The sequence below is a fragment of the Delphinapterus leucas genome, chromosome 2 (assembly GCF_059928025.1).
Source record: "Delphinapterus leucas isolate spDelLeu-1000000601 "Yukka" chromosome 2, BTC_Dleu_Yukka2, whole genome shotgun sequence".
Taxonomy (NCBI): domain Eukaryota; kingdom Metazoa; phylum Chordata; class Mammalia; order Artiodactyla; family Monodontidae; genus Delphinapterus; species Delphinapterus leucas.
This window is the reverse complement of record NC_143130.1, coordinates 74047813-74067853: the sequence shown is the minus strand read 5'-3', so window position 1 is coordinate 74067853 and position 20041 is coordinate 74047813. Positions and strand designations below refer to the sequence as shown.

Here is a 20041-nt window from a genome sequence, read left to right as displayed (position 1 = left end):
CTTAGCACATATTTGAACAATTATATGCTCCTGATAATGTTATAAATTCTAAATCTTAACACTTCACATATGAGTGTCTAATGCAAAAAATTCACAACATTGCTTAACTGATTTAATAGTTCTTCTGTGTCTTAAAATCTTAAAAAGGTAGAATCACTTAATCTAATTTAGAGATAACTTCACTCCACCGACAACTACCTAGAGCTGCATCTCTGGCTTACTATGTGTCAGGGACTTTTCTAGGCACTGGAATGAACAGGTTATGGAGTTCCTGCTCTCACAGAGTTTACATTCCAGTGAGGAAGACAAGTAATAAACAAGTAGACAAATAAATCATTAAATTTCAGAAAGTGTACTATAAAAAAATAAAGCAAGAGAGACAAGGAGAAATTAGGGGCAAGGTGATCACTAGTTTGTATAGTGTGTTCACTGGAGATCTCTAAAGAGGTAGACTCTCTGAACCCCTTTTTAAGCAGACACTTGAATGACGTGAGGGAGCAAGCAGTACAAAGACCTGAGGGAAGAACAGAGCAAGAACAAGTATTAAGCCCTGGGAATGCACCTGGCATGATCAAAGAACATAGCAAAGTTCAGTGTAGCAGAAGTGGAGTGAACAGAGAGAAGGAGACAGGGACAACATCATGGAGGACTTTACAGGTCATGGCAAGGAATCTGCCTGTTATTTTAATTATAAAAGGAAGTCATTATAAAGTATTAAATAGAGGAGTGGCTTATCTGATGAACAGTTAAAAAGATCATTCTAGCTGTGAAACGGCAGAATAGACTGTAGGAGGTCAAGTGAGAAAACAGGGAAAACAGTTAAGAGGCTCTTGTAATTATCTAACCAGGACATGATGGTGGTTTAGACCAGAATAATAAGGTAGAGATGATGATATCTGATCACATTAGAAATATATTCAAAAGACAGAACCAAGAGGATTTGCTGATGGGCTGATTATAGGGTATAAAGAAAAGAATCACATGTGACACCTAGGCTTTTGGCCTGAGTGACTAGGTAAATGGTCCTGTCATTTACTAAGGGCACATTGGGAGGAAATGGTGAGGAAAGGAATCACAGCTTCTGTGTTGTGCAAATTTAGTTTGAGAAGCCTTTTAGACAGCCAAATGAGATATGGAATAAGCAGATGAACTATGACACTGTACCTCAGGAAAGGGGTCAGGGCTGAAGATATAAATGTGGAAGTCAATGAACATTTAGATAGTTCTTAAAGCCACAGAAATGGATAAATGTAGATGGGAAAAACTTTTTTGTTTAATCTTCACATGAGCCCTATGAGGTAGCAACTATCATCATTCCCATTTTATAGATCAGAAAATAGGCTAAGAGATAAAAACTTATCCAACATCACTCTACTAATAAGTGGTAATAAGTTAGAAAAACAAACAAACAAACAAAATATCTAATTAACTATAATGACTATGACCTTTCTCAACCGGGTTCATCACCTGAACCATAGAACTTGAAATGAATATTGGAATGAATCTTTTTCAACTCTCCCAAGGACAGTAGATAACTAGTGCCATTCTAGGTGCACTGGAGAGAAGTTTATTCTTCACATACAATTAATGCTCAAATGTCCTAGAACATTAGGGTTTAGTTCTCTCATGGAACCCCAGATGAGAAAAAAACTATACTATATATACTATTATTCTATTGTTATTATTATTATTATTCTACTACTACTACTACTACTACTAGTGGTAGGAATCACTTAAAATGAGAGAAAAAAAGATTGGTGAACAACATAAGTTACCATCTTGTGGAAACCTTTTCATGGCTTTGCTTTGTAACCAGTAGAATGAAGTGTTATTTGAGGGTTTTATACCACTAAAGGTGATTGTAAGAATACACCTGACCTCTGCTGATTCTACTCACAATCAGCACTCATCATCTGTTTCCTGAGAACATCAATTCAGCAGAAAAACACTAGAATATAAGCTCCTCCAGTGCAAGAATATTTGTTTTTTCATTAATGCGTTCCAAGCACCTGGAACAATGTCCTTTTTGGTGAAAGAACCTAAATTTCCAGCCTCCCTGCGCAGAACCTGTTACCTTGTAAGATGGAGATGTTTTTCATGTTGTCTTAGTTTCTTGGCACCACTAAAATCTGATAGGATTATCCTAATCCAGAACTTTAAACGCTGATTTCTTCTTCCTTAAAATTGGCCTTCTTTCTTATGGAAATAAAACAGATTCCAGATAAAGCCATTACTGTTCAAATAACTACCATACCATAGTGTCAATATGTACTGTATGTCCTGTTCAAAATAACTAGCATACAATGTGAACCAATAATTACTATCTCATACATACTCTAGAGGAAAAAATATTCTCCTTACAATTTCAGTTATCCTTTGTTAAACTCCACAAGTATTTCAGAGCACGGGTATTATGAATCAATGCAGCAACTCCATTAAATGCAAAAAGTTTCAAATGAGCAATCCTGGCTAGATCAGAAATTGCCTTCTAGTCAATTTCCCCTGCACAAAATAACCTACATGTCATCAGTACAGTATTAGTGGACAATATATTTCATTTTCAAGCTATAAGAACCTGCCAACGGGACTTCCCTGGTGGTGCAGTGGTTAAGAATCCGCCTGCCAATGCGGAGGACACAGGTTCGAGCCCTGGTCCAGGAAGATCCCACATGCCACGAAGCAACTAAGCCCGTGAGCCACAACTACTAAGCCTGCGCTCTAGAGCCCTAGAGCCACAACTACTGAAGCCCGCACGCCTAGAGCCCGTGCTCCACAATGAAGAGTAGCCCCTGCTCGTCGCAACTAGAGAAAGCTCGCACACAGCAATGGAGACCCAACGCGACCAAAAAAGAAAAAGAAAAAGAAAAAGAACCTGCCAACAGCAGGCATTAAGTGCCCTTCCACGATGGGTTCCGGCCACTGAAATGACTGCAGGGCATTTTTTAAAATCACTCATCTCTGGCAAAAAAAAAAATATATCAAAAAGCACAACAACACATTCTGTTGGTAAGGCTGTGGTGAAAACAGGTGCTCTCATACATTACTGGTGGGAACGCAAAGTATTACAACACTCCTGGAGGAAAATTTGGCAATACCTAACAAAACTACATATGCACAGAGCTTTTGACCCAGCAATCCCACTTACAGGAATCTACCTTGAAGATACATCTCTTACACTACAAAAATATATATTCACAGGTCACTTACTGCAAATTTGTTTATAACTGCAAAATATAGGAAACAACCTAAGTGCTCACATATAGAAGAATGACTGAATAACTTAGGATACATCTACACAGTAGAGTACTATACAGCTGTAAAAAAGAATGGAGAATATCTGGGAATTCCCTGGTGATCCACTGGTTAGGACTCAGCGCTCTAACTACTGGGACCCTGGATTACATCCCTGGCCAGGGAACTAAAATTCCATAAGCCACATAGTGCTGCCAAAAAATAAATAAATCAAAAATTTTTAATTTTTTTAAAAAAAGAATGGAGAATATCAAAAGACTATCTCTTCAAAAGAATGAACTGTTGCGTGATTTCCAGGACATACTAGTAAGTTGAAAAAAAGGTGCAAAAAGTATCTATAACATGCCACTCTTCATATAAGAAAGAAGGGAATGGGAAAAAGAGCTTGGCAGTTCCTCAAAAAGTTATCATACGACCCGGTAATTCCACTCCTAGGTATATACCCAAGGGAATTGAAAACATACGTCCACATAAAAACTTGTACCTGAATGTTCATAATAGCCAAAAAAGAAAAAAGAAAAACCAAATGTCCAGCAACTGATGCATGGATGAACAAAGTGTGATATATTCATACAATGGAATATTATTCAGCCATAAAAAGAATGAAGTACTGACACACGCTATAACACAGATGAACACAGAAAAGATTATGTTAAGTGAAAGAAGCCAGGCACAAAAGTCCACATATCATATGATTCCATTTACATGAAATGTCCAGAATAGACAAATTCATACAAACAGAAAGTATGGTTACTAGTGGCTGGAGAAGGGGGAATAGGAAGTGACTACTAATGAATACAGGGTTTCATTTCCGGATAATGAAAATGTTCTAAAATTAGGTAGTGGTGATGGTTGCACAACCTTATGAATAGACTAAAAAACAATGATTTGTACACTTCAAAAGGGTGAGCTTTGTGTTTTGTGAATTGTACCTCAATTTAAAAAACTGCATGCAAGAAAAAAAGGAATACAAAAAAACCACAATCTGTTCATCTGTGTAAAAGATAATGGAAGGATAAAAGAGAAACTAAAGAAGCTGGTTACCTAAGGGCATGGAAAACAGGTGGTGGGGAAAGGGGGGAGGGGAGGGAATGGGAATAGGGTAGTGGGAATAAGGAGTGACAATTATGAGTATATGTTTTTTAATGTAATGTTTAGTAGCAGTAATGCTTCATATACCAAAAGAAATAAAATCAACCAGAATTGGAGGAACCCAAAATAGGATACAAAGAATGAGAACTGCATTACAGATGAATAATATAACCACACTAAAGGAAGTGAGGAACAAAAGAATAAACCTAAGTAACTTTGAAAAACAGTATGTTGACTAGATACTGTAAGGCTAAAAACAAGAAAAAAAAACATGTATACAAATACTGCACTCATTGGTAAATATGTTTCTCATAAGGGTTAGCAATCGGTCACTACTTGATGTGCATTCTAAAATTGAACAAATAAATTAGTATACAGTATTATAGATAATGAGAGGCAGGTTTCTCACTGTCAGGAAAAAAGTTACAAATAAGAAACGGTTGGTACAGTAGAAACTAACACAACATTGTAAAGCAGCCATACGCCAATAAAAATTAATTAAATAAATAAATAAAAAGAAAAGGTTGGAATGAACCTTGTGGTGTTGGACTGGAATACAAGATATTAATATGAACTCAAATATGGTTTTTAAAATATAGAGAAAGACAAATACAGAAATAAGTGTGTGTGTGTGTGTGTGTGTGTGTCTGCTAGCATGTGTGAGCAGGTTAGTATATATACATATATCTCCTAGCTCTGTCCTCTGAGGGCCTAGGAGCAATGACACCCCAGTGAGCATACCTAGCATTCAGATCTTGATTTAAATTCTGTTCTCCAATAAAAGGAACCAGATCTCCTTAGAGAAGTAGTTGATTTCAGGACAGGTACAAGGAAAAATACAAGATCAGCATGGAATATAGCCTGTGGTGCCAGAATATAAGGAAGTGCTCAAAAAAGGGTGGAGGACAACCCGAAACAGCTCCTAATGTCCAAAACTGGAAGAATCTGAGCAATAAGATAATGATACTATTGAAGTAGAATCTGTAGAATAAAATAAATATCTATGAAGTCATACTTATAAAAATAAATAATTTAACAAATAAATGAGGAAGGGACATCTCTTTCTTACAGAAGAATTCCAATAATAAATGTAAAAGGAACGAGGGAAATAACAAAATCACCAGTAGGCAAATACCACAGTAATAACTGTTGCAGACAACATCCACCAATGGTTGCTAAAATCAGGGGGAGAAAGTTTGAGGAGAAACTACCTGCATAGTCTCAAAGTGTCTCCCTTAAGATATGTATCAATTACAAAAAGAAAAATAGTAACTTTATAGTGGAGAATACAGCAGAGTTCACCTTAATAAAGCAATCAAGGTTAAAATATCACTAGCAATAAGACATATCAGCACCATGCACCCTCTAGTATGATGCACTGAGGACACATCCCTTTTGTAGTTTTCTTGCAAACATACAGAACCTCAATCTAATCATGAGAAAAACATCAGACAAACCCAAAATGAGAAATATTATACAAAATAACCGACTAGTACTCATCAAAAGTGTCAAGGTCATGAAAGACAAGGAAAAACAGAGGAACTGTCACAGATTGTAGACAAGACTAGGAAGATATAACAACTAAATGTAATGTGGGATCCTGGATTAGATCCTAGAAGAGAAAAAAAAAAAATACATTGGGGAAAAACTGGTGACATTCATATAAAGTCTGTAGTTTAGTTAATATTTCACCAATGCGAATTTCCTGGGTTTGATCATTGTTATGTAAGTCTTCAACAATAGAGGATGCTATGTGAATGGTGTATAGGAACTCTCTGTACTGTCTTTGCAACGTTTCTGTAAGTCTAACATTATTTCAAAATAAAGTTAAAAATAAATAAAATCCATCAATCGATCATCTTATGCGAATGTCTTATTCCCTTGCTCAGGGATCTCATCTGGAATTTAACATTCCCATTAATTTAGAGGGTCTAGTAAGTGACAGCAGAACAAACTAAAATCATAAAAACCAGATCGGGCATCTAAAAAGTAAATTACCTACGTTATGTTTTTTATACCTTCTGCCTTTTTTAGTCAAAAAAAATTCGCTGCTGTTGCAACTTTACTGGCTTTGCAAACTTCTTTTAAAACAACCAATTTTTTTTTATGTTTTCAATATCGTGATAATCTGTAGTATGTGCCCAAAATAACATATTTCATTTGTCTGTTAAGCCAAAGTTTTATTTACATAAAAAACTGTCAATAGATTATAGTAAGTTTGTTACTTATTATCACATAGTCGTCCAACCATAAAATTCACGGTTTTTTCTCAAGTCAATTTGCTTTTATCCTAATACAAACTTCTCTCCACACCCTAAACTACAAAGTCATCATCATTGTTATTTTAAGTTCTGAAAATCTGAATTTTAAAAAATCAGCTGTTCAATGTATGCAGTCTTTTTGTTTTTAATTTCAAATATTGAGTAATTTCGTCTTTTTTGGGAAAAAATGCTTGGGACATTAGAATTGTACTGTATTTATTATTTGCATCCTCTACTAACCAACCCGGCCTAATCAACAAGTCTTCTGAAATTCCTTTTATCAAATAAGATTTTCAGATGTCTATATTAATAAACAGATTAAGTGACATGTTTACATTTGCTTTCTCCTCCACGCACCACCACGATGCCTGCATTGGGAGTGGAATACATGACGAGCAAATGAATGGGTAAGTGTCACGAGCAAACAGCATGACTAGAAATTTAAGAAGCAAAGTGATAAGAACCTTAGGGAAAGCAAAATTCATAAAAGTTTAGAATTACAAGAGGCCTTAATAGGCCATTCCAATGACAACCCCAGATAGATGACAATCTATCCTATTTTTAAAAGCCTCCAGATTTTCAACCTCCCTAGATGTCTCATTCTGCCACATAAAACTGTCATGTGATTTGGGGGAAATATTGCAAGACTATTCTTTGCCCTACCTAATGCTTTCTTTCTTCAAATAATATAACAATAAATTTTAACTCACTTCCAAGATTTACGAATGCGTACAGGTGCTTAATACACATGTGTGTACATATATGCACATATATGCACACAGGTACCAAGGACACTCAATTTTGCTTGTATAAACACACACTATAGAAATCTACATAATCAATGTCCATCCCATCCCATCCCATCCCATCCCATCCCAATCACAAAAGCACCATGAAACAAACAATGCCACATAATGATTCGGGTCTAAAAATAACCAATGCGAGCCAATTTTATAAAGCCTTGAAGTAAACAGGTTTCTTCCCACCATAATAATCAAAGTTTATTTGCTTTCCACAAATACTACTCCTTTACAGCACCCACCACAGGCAGAACTGTAAAGACACATATGTCCTAGATCCAAGTAAATAATAATTTTTAATGTTTTCTTTTTTTAAAAGCATTTAGCTAATAATCATTTTGGAAGAGGGCCCAATGAAAGAGATAGTGATGACAGAGTACAGCCCGTGCTAACGAACAAGTAACCAGTTTTAATCAAGCAGGTCAAAGAAGTGACTCAAATAAAACAAATCATTTTTCCAACATGTATAGAATGGGGAAGTCCCAGTCAAGGATGAGCCAAAAACTATTTGAAAAAATTAAGTGTCTGTTAGGAAATACACCAAAATGTTAACCATGAAATGCTACCTCTGGAAATAGAATTACGAGGATGGGTCAGTGTGTTCAGATTTGGTATTCCTATTATTCTGAGTATCCATATTTTCTACTGCATTATAGAAACCATTGTTAAATTAAAGCAAAATTCTGCCCCTGTGTTTCACAGCTCTCTAGGATGCACAGCATGTCTTTTACATAACCTCCTGGGAGAGATCGTACCAGCTCCGGTCCTCCTGTGTCTCCCAAGAACCTGCCACCCATCACAGGAAAGGTTTCACTATGTTCCCTGAGACAGCTTCAGTCATCATCCTCCTCATCTCACCCCAGAGACTTAACAATGCATCTCGTCTCCCCTCCCAGTAGCAAAAGCTTTATAAATTGTTATTTTATAAAGGCAGAAGATTTGAAGAAAGGTTTACCAGATCATGAGCTGCCCCCACCCAAAAAGCAGAGCAAAAGGGAAAGACACGTCGTCCCAACCTCCACCCCTCCAAAGGTGGAGGGTGACGGGGGGCACCCGGGTCGCGGCTCTCCTCGGATCCCGAAACAGAGTCGGGCAGCCACCCCACCCCGCGGTCCGAGCCCCGGTGGGGGGCGGGACTCTCGTTAGCAGATAAAGGAGTGGGGGAGGTCAGAGACGCGACCCCCGAAGCCCGTGGACAGATACAGCAAGCCGCCAGAGGGGCGGGTTCCTCCGCCCTCTCGGGCCAGCCGCTCGGCTTCTAACGCGGCTCTGTAGCCGCCCGGGCAGCGAGAGGCCTCAGGGGCCGAGGAGCCGCACCGCGCCGGGAGGGCTTCCTCAGGCCTCTGCCTGCCTCCCACCCAGGACCCCGGTGGCCCCCTTCGGCGGCGGCCCCCGAACGGCTCCGGCTGGCCTTGCCGGGCCAGCGGGGCGCACGCACAGGCGGCCTGCAGGACAGAAGAGAAGGCGTTACCATACGCGGCTCCAGAGCTGGCGGGGGTGGGGCGCGGCTCCGGCGACCCGAGCCAGGCTCGGCAGCGGCTGCGGTGGTCGCGTCCTTTATTTTTGCTGCAGCAGCGGCGACTTGTCAAAGGGAAAGACGTAGGAGGCGGCGGCGGCAGCACCAGCAGCAGCGGCGGCCGGCGAGTCTCGCGGGACTTGGGTGGAACTCTCGCGCAGCCTGGAGCCCTCGCCCCGCCCCCCAGGCCCAGCGCGGGAGGCAAGAGTAGGTGGGGGAGGAGTGCTCGGTGGAGGAGTGTTCGGGCCAGGCTGCAGGAGAACGGGAGAAGAGACTGGGATTTAACAATGGATGGGGGTGGGAAGCCTAGATTCTAAGAACACCCAGTTACCGCGCAGCCCTCACCTTTCAGCGCAGAGGCCAGGCAGCTCGGTGCGTCCGCGAGGGTCGGACTCCGCATGAGGCACAATTGGGGGTCGTTTCATAAACGGCGGTGAGCAGTACGGGGGCCAGCCAACGTGCCCCCTTTTCCTCGTGGTGGGCCTGGAAGACCCTACTGCCCCGCGTCCTGTTGCTGCCAGATGGAGCGACGCGTGGAAAAACTGGCTGCAGAGGCTAGGCGGCCACACCCCTTTATCTCGGACTCGCGCCACGCGCTCTGCGCTCTTTATCTCCCACACCAGCCAGCCCAAGACTTCTGGCCGGTCAAGTTCAATCACATGAAAGCGGTTCACTTGAGTTACTTCTAGCTTTTTATTCATGAATTTGTGCTGCAGGACTGCCAAAACCCTGCAGATGCTGGGGCCTGCGACCCCTCTTTTTTCTACTGAGGAACACAGAGGTAAATTATGACTTTGATCTTGACCTTGACCTCGACCTCGACCTCTACAGTGAAGTCTCATGAGTGGAGGGACCCTGACTGGCCTAGTCATCACTGTGTCTCCAGCACCTAACACCGGCCCAGGTGCTCATTAAGTTGTGGAATGAATACACCGGTCCCCGTCTTCCTTCTGTACCTGTTCTTACTCCAAGACTCCGCATTTATAGCCACCATCCTGGTATCCTTCGTTGAAAATTTTCTAACGAGCAGCAGTTATGTGTAACTGACTGAGGTCATGGAGCCGATCGCTGCCCTCCAGAAGTTCACAATCTAACTGGGGACATATGAGGAATATGCAGCATACAGGCCATGTATGTGTCACTAATGTAAAAAATTGTGATATAGGCAGAAGAGGGAGTGCTTGCCCCATGGATATATGCGGAGATAAGTTGGATATATGCGAGGCAGTTTAGCCTAAGAGTTTTTTGACTCACTGTCAAATAATTTGTTTCACTGTCACATAGGTGAGAATTCTGGAATCCCACTTACCAGGTGTGTGACTCTGGACAAGTTGCTTGACCTCTCCGAAACTCAGGTGCTTATATGTCAACTCATAATGTTAGTTTTTATTATCACAGGGCTCCTGTGAGGAGTAAAATATATGTAAAGGGGCTTCCCTGGTGGTGCAGTGGTTGAGAGTCCGCCTGCTGATGCAGGGGACACGGGTTCGTGCCCCGGTCCGGGAAGATCCCACATGCCGCGGAGCGGCTAAGCCCGTGAGCCATGGCCGCTGAGCCTGTGCGTCCAGAGCCTGTGCTCTGCAACGGGAGAGGCCACAACAGTGAGAGGCCCGCGTACAGCAAAAAAAAAAAAAATATATATATATATATGTAAAGCTCCTGGCACATATTAATTACTCATTAAATGCTAGGCCTTATTATGTAACTTTTTTTTTTTTTTTTTACAGCCTTTCTAACCTGTAAATACGGCTAATAATGGGTATCTTGCCTGCCTCGGAGTATCATGGGAGTCAAATAACATAGGAAAGCACTTGCAAGCCTAAAACTCTCTATAAATGTGACACATTATTTTCATTCATCCGTTCATTTAACAGATCTTTGTTGAATGCCTATCATAAACCAGGCACTTGTGCAAGACACTGAATATACTAAGTTGAGCAAGCTTTAATACGTGTCTTCAAGGAGCTTATGGTGTAATGGGAGGAGGAAGGGAAGAAAATAGGTAAGTATAATGCCATGTGAGGAGACTGCAAGTGATAAGTGCATGGGGGAAGGATTCAGTGAGAGGAAGGACAGCTGAAACACTTCTTGGAGAAGGAGGTTTAGAAAGATAGCACACATAATGAGGATCCAGTCCATTTCCTAAAGAGTGATCTATAAATCAACTCCAAAATAACTTCAACAAATTGCTCTGTTGTGGGTTGTGAGTTCTGCTTTGTTCTAATAAAACGCACATCTCCTAAACCGTTAGAAAAGAGTCTTTGATGTGAAGTCATTGTATATACCCATTAGCTTTGAAGAAAGATGGAATTAATGGAGGGAAAGATCAGTGGTATCTTAATTAGAAACATTTTGTTCTTACAGCTTCTTTTTAAACACCAGAAAAAGAGAATGCATTCCCCCTCACATACTTGGTCTCCAGGAGTTCCCTTCAGCCAGTCCTTCTGATCCAGGTAATACTGCCTATCAGAGGCGAAGAAGCTTTTCCAAAATGTGAAAACAATACCTTATTTTTTTATTTATTTTTTTTTTTGCGGTACATGGGCCCCTCACTGTTGTGGGCCTCTCACTGTTGTGGCCTCTCCTGTTGCGGAGCACAGGCTCCGGACGCGCAGGCCCAGCGGCCATGGCTCACAGGCCCAGCCACTCAGCAGCATGTGGGATCTTCCCGGACCGGGGCACGAACCCGCGTCCCCTGCATCGGCAGGCGGACTCTCAACCACTGCACCACCAGGGAAGCCCCCTTATTTTTAAGTGTTTCTTTATACTCCACTCTTTAACGAAAAGACTTTGAGATAGATATTAGCACTTTATTCTTAATCATGTTCCCCACAAAGAAACTCCAAGAGAGTGTATATATTGTTCAATTATTTCTCACATTTATTGCTTCCTACTCTGTGTAAGACATCATGCTGGAACTGTAGGCTATACAAAGGAGGTCCGTGCCCTCTCGGGTCCTGAAAACTGAAGGTGGAGACAAATGTCCATGAAAAGATAGCTAAATGACCAACAATGTGGATTCCATTGCCCTGTATTTTTTTGTTGGTTGAATGAGCAAAATTGTAAAGTTAGGCACCCAACTTCTGAAACGTGTTTACCCTACTGCTCCACCAGAGAAGGAGGATACAAAGGAAGGGCAAGATGTTTATTGTAACTTGATATTTATAGATGTAGGATAGGTATTTTAGTAGGTCCTCTAGAATATGTCATCCTTTAAACAGAGTGTAACTATTGCAGTTTTCTCTGAGTACCGGTAAAATTTGAAACTGACCAAACCCAAGGACCAATTAAAATTATTCTGGAAGACAAAGACTTGCACAAAACAAACAAAACCAGCCATCAATAAAAAGCAGTATGATATGAGCTAAAAAGATGGTGCAGAAAATAAATATTCTCAGAACTCAGAAAAGAGAAAAGATTTCTAGACAGAGAGAACTTCACCCAGGTGGTAGAATTTGAAAAGGGAGCTGACAGCTAAATAGAAAAAGTTACATATTCTGATAATGATGTAGTCTCAAAACACCAACCTCCAGGCCACAAAATTTGCCTAGAATTTTTAAGGGTATCTACGTACGAGAACACACTTGGTACCTCTTTTCTCCCTAACAAATAATTGATCTGCCAAAGAGGTTTGAAAGGAAGCAGGGATACTAAAAATAGGACCACAAGATTGACAGGTAGTTCTTTTGGAAATGCAGTCCGTTCTTGCTGAATGCAAACCTTATAGAGTTCCCACTTGAAATCCATATTCTAAATGAAATATCACACATACCAGGACAGCCCACTATCTCACCAGTATTCATTTCCCTCGTAGCTCCTTAAGGCTGCAATGCAGTTACCATTTTTAGGTAAATTAGCTTATTTTTACAACAGTTTGTGAACACAACTGTCTGAGGCACACACAGATGAACATTTTCTCACTCAGCAGCAAGGAATGGAACATTGATGCTGAGGAAAGAAAATGAAACTGTAGGGGAAGAAGTGTGCCTCCAGTGAGGAGGAGAGAAGAAGAAGGGAACTAACATGTATGTAGTGCTATCCGTGCCAGATACTGTGGTAGCACAGTGGGAACAAGATGAACAAGGCAAATCTTTGTTCTGGAAAGAAACTAGTAGAGGAGGTGTATATACAAGAAACTAGTAGAGGAGGTGTATATACAAATAATTGTAACGCAAGTTAGAAAGTTCTAAGTTCCATAAAAGAACTTTTTTTTTTTAAAGGAATGTTAGAATTTATTTAATTGGCTCTGGGCCTAAAGAACGTAGACACATTATAATTCTCTTGAGACAGATTCGAAAAATATGGAACGCTCCACAAATGTGCATGTCATCCTTCCACAGGGACCATGCTAATCTTCTCTGTATCAAAAAGAACTTTTTTATCCTTTTTAAAGGACTGGGGAGCTTAAAAGAGGGATAGTTGAATTGCAACATTTTGGACCAGGGAAAGTTCATGAGAAATGGGGCCTTGAAGACTGAGTGGTTAGTTTTGGACATGTGGGAATGGGGAACATTCTAGGCACAAAGAACAACATAAGCACGAATGTGCTCAGAATGAGCAGGCAGTCCAGTTTAGCTGTGGCCATGTGGCATTTATGTTATCCAGAACTCCTGGTTGCAAGTGACAGAAACTTCCCACCTGAATTTGCCTGGCAAAGCAAAGGAGAAGAATTAGCTTAAGGAATCCAAAAAATTGTTGAACAGTCAACATAAAGTGGTGGGGGCAGTAAACAGAGGCTTCAGGAACTTCAGCACCATCAGAATTCTCTTGCTTCGTCTTTGCTTCCCTTGTTGCATTGGCTTCAGTTTCTTTCAAGACTGGCTTTCTTTATAGATTAGGAAATACAGCACCCCCAAGTTTTACATCTTACTATTGCCACCATTAGAGAGGGACTACCACTCTTAATTCAAGCTTGAAATTAAGGGGAAAAGAAGTGCTAATTGGCCAGGCTGGGATCAGTGCTCATCCCTAGAACAATCCCAGGGGCCCAAGAGGAAGGGCAGGGCACACCATAAATGTACACCGTTGTGTTCTCTGATGGTTTGAGAAGAAGTGGAGATGGGTCTGGAAAAGCAGTTGAGTCTTGTAAGGCTGTTCTCTGGGAGTTGGAAGGACTGAAGTTGGCATGTGTACAAGGGGCAGATCAGGTGATCAGGAAGGGGAGGAGATGTTTTGGCCCAAAATTATGGTGAACATTCACTGGATTATCAGGTTAAAACAGGGTTGAAACTTTTGTCATTGTTCAAAGTGATTAGTGTTTTGTTATTTCAATCAAGATGTAAAACATAGAGGGTCTCTTACACTGCACAGCAAGACCTGGAATCCTTCAGCCTTCTAGCTGGGTGACTTTAGGTGGATATCTTAACCCAACTGAGCCTGAATTTCTTCACTGAAAAATAATAGTATAATGACAGCTAACATCTATTGAATCTAGATGTTCTAAGCACATTTCAAACACTATTTCATTTAATCCTCAAATCAACCCTACAGGGCTCTATAAATCTGCGATAGTAATCCCCACTCACAGGATTATTGTAAAGATTAAAGAAACTGGTAAAATGCAGAGCCCATTTGCCTGGCGCACAGCCAGCACTCAATACATCGTTATTTTTAATTATCTGTTTCCCAGAAAAGGAAACTCCCCTCATTTCCTGATTGCCTTGGGCACCAAAAGCTGATACTTTGAGAAAACAAAAACAAATGGAAGGGAAGAGCTCTATGACCCCTTGTGTCTGACATAGAGCCAGTTAGTTAGGCTTGACTTAATAGGGGCTAAAATAGGCCAGGAAGAGAAATACTACAAAATACTAGAAAGTAGGATATTGAGAAATGTGGTTGCGGAATGCCAACTGAATGAGACTGGGGTAAGTTTCCCTTTCTTTCTTTTTAAAAGGATAAAACTACCCCCAAAAGTTTCATCTGTATAGCTAGCTGATCTAAAGAGCCATTTGAAGTTGCTCTTCTCTTTGACCTGAATGCTATCAAACGACTGGGATTATTCAACCAAGGGAAGGAAATAACATTCACTGAGAAAAACCAATGTGCTTGGGCCCTCTGCTGAGCTCTTTAGATACATTAATATCTTTTACTTCCACGGCCATCCAGTAAGGTGAACATCTTCTCTGCATTATACAGATAAGAAAACTGAGGCTGAGAGTTTCGAAGTGACCTGGTACAGGTCACCAGCTAGTAAGTAGCAAGGCTGGAATTCAAACACAGTTCTGTCTGACTTCAAAGTCAAGAATACAAAATAGTAAGTCCCACTTCCTTACCAGGGAGAGATACTCAAGGCATGGGTACTACCGAAACCTGAGAAAACTGGTGAACTAATAGGCAGTTCTCAACTTCTCTTTCCTCTACCCTTTCTCCCATGGCCATCCCTCTCACTTACCTTTGACAACACCTGGGCTCCAGACTGCAGGCTGCAAGCTCTTCCCAAAGACTCTCTTCTCAAAATGTATTGTATCTGTCTTCTACTCTTTACCATATCGATACTGTGTCCTCAAGCGTGCTCATCCCTCTAGTTAACACATTTGCATTCTAAACTGGACTTCCTGGGAGTATCGCACCAATATCAAGATATAAATCGAATGACAGAAATTTCAGAACCATGAAGAGGGGGATGGGTCAGAGCAGAGACAAGTAGGCCTCTGAGAGCTCCCCAGGTTGTACCACATAGCTCTTCATCCCACTCCACACCCCAGCTGTGAGTTCCCTGAAAGCTGAGCCTGGGCCTGTCATGTGCAGTGCCTGGAAATCAATAAATACATAATGAATGAATAAATGAAAGGTCCCTGAAACACATGACTGCCCCTTACTTCGGACCACCCCATCAAATGTGCCAGCTGTTCCAGGTGACAGGATCTTTTTGTTTGTTTGTTTTGTTTTGTTTTGTTTTGTTTTTGCGGTACGCGGGCCTCTCACTGTTGTGGCCTCTCCCGTTGCGGAGCACAAGCTCCGGACGCGCAGGCTCAGCGGCCATAGCTCATGGGCCCAGCCGCTCCGCGGCATGTGGGATCTTCCCGGACCGGGGCACAAACCTGTGTCCCCTGCATCGGCAGGCGGACTCTCAACCACTGTGCCACCAGGGAAGCCCCCCAGGTGACAGGATCTTTATCCTCCCTTGGCAGAACATTCCTTCCCATACCCTCCCTCAGTGAGCTCTGCCAACCCTCAAACAAGGTCACAATGGACCGTGTCTTAGTGGATGACGATGGACCGCACCAGTATGAAATATGGAATAAAGCTTTCTAGAGCACGGAGAGAATGAAGAACAGGTTTGCCTGTGTGTGGCAGTGAATGTGAGTTACTGCAGACAGTCGAAGCAATCACCAAAAATCCAACAAAACCATCATTTTTTTTGAGAAATATTCAACAAAGAGTAGTCAAGATCCTTTTGAGGATCTACACATATGTGGATGCACTCCTGGTTACAAACCAAAGTAGTAGAAATAAAAAGGTACTTTATTGGTTCATATAACTGAAAATTTCATGGATATATCAATCTTCAGAAATGGCTAGATTCAGGTAGTCAAACAAGATCCTCTTGGACTTTATGTCTCACATTCTGTCTCTAGACCCTGCATTCTTCTGGGATGGCTTCATTCCCAAAGTAGCTCTCTGTACATAGAAAGAATCATGGCACCTAGCAGCTCCAGACTTATATGTTGTCCTTAGAACTGTTTAAAACAAAACAAACAAACAAAAACTACAAAATAAAACACCCAATTAAAAAACAAAAAACAAATGAAACCCAAAAATGCATAGCACAAACTAAGGTGAACATTCATGTCACCACCATCAGATCAAGAAATAGAATCTTGCCATCTACTCCAGAAGCCCCATCCATGGGCCCCTTCCCAATCACAACCCTCCCCAGATCCTGATTTTTATAATAATCACCCTAACGTACATCCCTAACCTGGACTTTAGTCTTGCCCAATCTCCAAGTTAATACATTCCCAATCTCTTTCAACCCATATCTCTCCCTCTATCCCTTTACTGTACCCAATCTGTTGAAGAATGCTTTTGACTTGTACAACTTCCCAGTCTAGATTTTACTGATTGCATATTCTTGGTGCAGTTCGACATGTTTCTCTGTCCCTTAAATTTCCTGCAAATATGTAGCTGCATCCAGAGACTGGATTAGACTCAAGTTTGGTCCCTTTGGCAAGACCACAGGAAGCACACAATGCCTTTTTAAGATCTTAACATCTACTGATTCCTAATGTCCATATCTACTAATTCACTGAGGGCTGCTAAATGATGATGTTCTAATCCAAGAATTACCAAACTATGGCCTATAGGCCAAATCTGTCAAACTTCCCATGTTTTTATAAATAAAGTTTTATTGTCAGGAAGTGACAGGCCTGGAAAGCCAAATTCCATCTCTTTGTATGCAGCAGGTTTCCAGTCCCCTCTGAGGTCCTGGAATCTCCCTGGGACCAGATTAGGGTACAGGTTGCCAAAAGTCACAGAATATACAGACTTTCATCCTTCTCCTTGAGATATCAAGGACTCTCCCTTCACTCTCTCTGCTTCCAGCTATCCCACACTAGAATAATTAGCCTCTCTCCCTTCTTCTAGAATCCCCTCCAAGGAACTCAAACTTTTGGAAACCGAACCTAGGACAGGGACTTCCCTGGCGGTGCAGTGGATAAGACTCTGTGCTCCCAATGCAGGGGGCCCGGGTTCAATCCCTGGTCAGGGAACTAGATCCCACATGCATGCTGCAACTAAGAGTTCGCATGCCAAAACTAAGGAGCCTGCAAGCCACAACTAAGGAGCCCACCTGCTGCAACTAAGACCCAGCGCAACCAAATAAGTAAATAAATAAATACTCAAAACAAAACAAAACAAAAAATAGATGTCTTCAAACCTGGGACAGCAGGCTGCCTTAGGTAACTTCTTCTTGCAGCCCCATAGCTCAAACTTCCTCTGAGGCAGGAAACCCAAAGCCTGTCTACCTGCTTAGAAGAGGGGGGGAAAGTTCCAAGAATAAACAAGCAAATGGCTGTTATTCTTTCTAATTCTTCCACAACAGACAAAGCAAAATACAACAACTCAATAAATTTTCCTGCCATAACTTCTTTGCTACTATATACAAAAGAAAGGGTTATCTGTTTATTCCATATCTTTATGAATCCCCTTTTCTTGCAAATAATGGAAAAATCATTCAAATTTGCTGAAGGAAGATGGGGACTCTATTAAAAGGACCCAAGGGCAGGAGTAGCATGGCCCCGCTCATGAGGAATGAGAGCCACAACTGGGACAGCTGCTCTGAGCACCTGTCAGACCTCACAGTATCCCCACCCTGCCTCTTGTTTTGCATTTGCTCCATTCTCTGCAAACCACCTCTTCTTGTTTATTGTCCCCATGGCAGAAAGCAGCATCCTGTGGCTCCCAGTTCTATCTCTTCTCAGTTCAAGAGGCCAGCAGATATTCATTTGTATCTCTCAAAGCCCAAAATTTCTAGATGAACAAATCCGCTGGCTTCACCTCTGGAGTTTGCAGACTTTCCTTCCACTTATCTCTTATTGGCCAAAACTTATTCACATGACCACACCTAGCTGTAAGGGAGGCTCGGTTATGTGGTCTCTAACTGAGTGGTCATAGGCTCTGTGGGATCTATTACCAAAAGGAAGAAAGGGAAAATAGCTACTAGAGATAGTTAGCTGCCTCTGCCACATAGTCCATATCAAATGCTTAGTTGTTTAAGTCAAAGATGGGTGTGGCACCTCCTGGAGATAAGATCAAAGAAAATGATAGATCTAGCTCATGCAGGGAGCTATAACCTGTAAAGAAAGAGAAACTTATGCCAACAGGAAACAGACCTGATACCTTCTTTTTGTAGAACAGATTCACAAAAATGGGATTCTCACATCAATTTTTTAAACAGCTTTATTGAGATATAATTGACATATAACATTGTGGAAGTTTAAGGTGTACAATGTATTGATTTGATACACTCATATACTACAATGTTATTCAGCCATAAGAAAGAAGGAAATCCTGCCATTTGCAACACATGGATGGACCTTGAGAATGTTATACTAAGTGAAATTAATCAGACAAAGAGAGACAAATACTGTGTGATCTCATATGTGGAACTGTGGACAAAGAATGTCACCTGCTGTTTCAGTAAACAAAGGATGTTGCAACCATAAAGCCATCAGCCACTGCATTCGCCCCTGATGGTGCACTCTGAGGGGAATTCAGGATGGAGAAAAACAGGATACTGGCTCTAGATAGTTAAGGTGCATATCAAAGGAATAATTTCAATAAGTCCAGACTCTTTCATCTTCCCATACAAAGAAAAGCACTAAAATCTTAACTTGAGATGTCAGTTTTTGTTACTAGCAGTAATCTTTTAATGTTCAACTACATGTTTTATTTTGGGGTTTTTTTTGACTTTTTTGTTTTTTCCAGTGAAAACTCCTATATGTCCTGGCTTCTCCCTTACCTCTTTAGAACAGTTCCTCAGAGCTATCTGAGAGGCTGTTTCCTGGGCTATAGTCCTCAGTAAAGCCCCAAATAAAACATAATTCTCACCTATTAGGATGCGCTTTTTTTTCACATTGGATTTTAGATTAGAAAGAATCTAAAAAAGCCTAACTTACAGAAACAGAGCATAGAATGTTGTCTACCAGGGAATGGGGGTGGGAGGGTGAGAGGAAAGGGGTGATGTCTGTCAAAGGGTACAAACTTCCAGTTAGAAGATGAATAAATTCTGGGGATGCAGAATTGCCAAAGCAATCCTGAGGAAAAAGAACAAAGCAGAGGCATAACGCTTCCAGGCTTCAGGAAATACTGCAAAGCTACAGTAATTAAAACAGCATGGTATTTTAATGGATCAATGGAACAGAATAGACAGCCCAGAAATAAACCCACACACCTACTGTCAATTAATCTTCAACAAAGGAGGCAAGAATGTAAAATGGAGAAAAGACAGCCTCTTCAGCAAGTGGTGTTGGGAAAGCTGTACGGCCACATGTAAATCAATGAAGTTAGAACACACCCTCACACCATACACAAAAATAAACTCAAAATGGCTTAAAGACTTAAATATAAGACATGATACCATAAAACTCCTAGAAGAGAACATAGGCAAAATATTCTCT

At 41.1% G+C, this 20041-nt stretch overlaps 1 protein-coding gene and 1 pseudogene across 20 annotated transcripts in view; both read right to left on the bottom strand.

The window, feature by feature from the left end:
• The window catches only part of HERC1 (HECT and RLD domain containing E3 ubiquitin protein ligase family member 1), a 214834-nt gene extending 205768 nt beyond the window's left edge, over nucleotides 1–9066 (bottom strand). For 17 of the 20 annotated variants that reach the window (XM_089904282.1, XM_089904288.1, XM_089904296.1 and 14 more), the window contains exon 1: nucleotides 8877–9065. The gene's annotated coding sequence lies outside the window, so the exon portion shown is untranslated. Of the gene's footprint in view, nucleotides 1–8876 lie in introns of all 20 variants that reach the window. The other 3 variants (XM_089904370.1, XM_089904371.1, XM_089904293.1) reach the window with 2 other exon arrangements.
• Nucleotides 9067–13216: 4150 nt separating this feature from the next.
• Nucleotides 13217–13317, bottom strand: LOC115802784 (U6 spliceosomal RNA; annotated as a pseudogene).
• Between the last annotated feature and the right edge of the window lie 6724 nt (nucleotides 13318–20041).